Source organism: Solanum tuberosum, unplaced genomic scaffold, assembly GCF_000226075.1.
Source record: "Solanum tuberosum cultivar DM 1-3 516 R44 unplaced genomic scaffold, SolTub_3.0 scf00069, whole genome shotgun sequence".
Classification (NCBI taxonomy): Eukaryota; Viridiplantae; Streptophyta; class Magnoliopsida; order Solanales; family Solanaceae; genus Solanum; species Solanum tuberosum.
In genome coordinates, this window is record NW_006238995.1 from 1,450,700 (window position 1) to 1,452,909 (window position 2,210).

General features: G+C 33.4%; 1 long non-coding RNA gene across 1 annotated transcript; it reads left to right on the top strand.

Moving 5' to 3' along the window:
* Positions 1 to 755: 755 nt before the first annotated feature.
* Positions 756 to 1,597, top strand: LOC107060258 (uncharacterized). Its single transcript, XR_001473236.1, has 3 exons — positions 756 to 856; positions 941 to 1,003; positions 1,085 to 1,597. It is a non-coding gene; the product is annotated as an uncharacterized lncRNA (long non-coding RNA).
* Positions 1,598 to 2,210: the final 613 nt, after the last annotated feature.

Genomic DNA, 2,210 nt, shown 5'->3' on the forward strand with positions numbered 1-2,210 from the left:
CAATTATGATGTTTTAAAAAGGAAATATACACTTGTTGTCATTGAAATTGAGATTGAAATACAAAATGAGCACAATTAATAAATAATATCCATCTCAGACTCAATTCATATTGGAAGAAAAATGAAAACTAAAACCCTTACTCCCTTACCACATATATTTCAGTAATAATAGAATAGATAGTTGCAATTAAAAACTTTGAAAATCAACAATGCTAATTAGAGAATTTGACATATGATTTTAATAGGAACTTTTAAGCAAGCCCCAAACATTGAATATTAAGCGTGTTTAGGGCACATAATCGGATGTTTGAAGCGTAACTAAATCTCATAGAACATGTGAGTCTCAATATATTTTGCAAAGTGCTCCACTCCAAAGCTAATCCCATCCCAAAGGAAAAATTAGCAAACTAGTCAAAATTCTCAACATAATTATTAAAAACATCTACACTTTAAAATGATTATTAAAAAATGTCAATATGTCAGTATTTTAACAAATATAATGCATTCTAATATAATTTATTTTTCTTTCTTTTTTTTCTCAAATTTGGCCCACTTTTTGACCCCATTACCGGTGGGGAAAAAAGACCCCCTTACCCACTTTTCTCTTTCTAATTTTTTTACCCACGTTTTATCCTTTCTTTCTCGCACGTTTTCCAACACGTTCTCTCACACGATATTTTTCTTGAAAACTTTTTTTCTCTCTCATCTAATTCCCTCTTCCAATTGTTCTTCATTTTTTATCTCCCACTTCTCTCTCTTCCGTAGCTTCCGTTTTTTCACAAATCGAAAAAGATATCACTAAAGATATTGACAATAATCCCATTGATTAACATACACATCTTTATCCGATTTTTAGGTTTGTTTACTGATTTTGTTTTGTTTAAACCTTTCAAAAAATTTATTTGTTTAGTTGCTTAGTAAATTCACTAATTTCGATTAGGATTTTGGATAAGGAAAACCTCAAAGATCCTCTCTAATGGCCGACTCTAAGAGATTACAAGAGGTATCCCACTTATTCATTAATTTTCTAGTGATTTTCCATCTTTTGATCTATGTATTACTCAAGGACTATTGGATAATGTAGGCACGACGACTAAAATGGATGAAGAGAGAAGATCCAAGCATATACATGACCCTAACAGCATGCAAAACCTTCCTCAAGTATAGAATAGAACTACAGATCTGATTGACAAATCTGGTCGTCGGCCATTGCTATTAACCAGTGTCGGCGGAATGGTAGCATCGTTGGTGCTTCTTTCCACCAGCCTCACAATCATCGACCACTCAGAACACAAATGACAACACATTTTGTATTTTATTTTGCTTATTTTGTATTTCAATATCACATATTGTAACACATGAAACCTCCCGGCTAAGAATTGAACTATCTATATGTGTACGCAGATCCAAACCTGATGAAACTTAATTGTTCATATGTATTAAGATCAACTCTTTAGTGTCGGATTGCATTAGACATGAACTAAGGTTATACGAAACTCCTAGCACAAAGTTGAGTTGAAAGTCATGTCCTTACCGATTGAGTTTTGGTATAAGTTTTTACTAGGGTCAGATTCAAATAAGCACCCCTCCTAGAATATGTAGAGTTATGTGTTCCACGACCTATCAATTTGAAGATCTTTGAATATTCTTTCCCAACTTTATCAAGTGTTAGTTAATCTAAGTCCGAAGAAGAAAGTTATGGTCATTTTACTAAGTAGTATCAATGTTGAGGTACGTTTTCAATTATCAAAACTACAATATGCATATTCTCCTATTTTCCAACACCTTTCAACATCCTCATTTCGTAACTTTTATCTTCTGAACATAAGAGTTCTCAATTGATCAACACTCTGTCTTATACGACACAGTAAGCTGAAACACTACCCTATACTCTAGATGCGAGCCTCCACTTCACTCACTCTGCACCAATATGGTGTGTGACATCATCGTCAATCTCCTCATTTTCTTGGATAATAAATCCAACATACTTGAGACCGCCTCTCTTATCGATGACAAGTGTATCAAGCCTCACTATCACACCAACATCATATGCTATGTCACTAAACTTGCACTTTGTGTATTTTATTTTAGTCATACTGATCAACTTGAACCCTTTAGACCGCAGATTCAGTTCTTTGTCGTGAGTATCATTACATAACAAACCATAATGTTGCAATAGTTACTAATTGAGAACATCGTAAGAATAAATA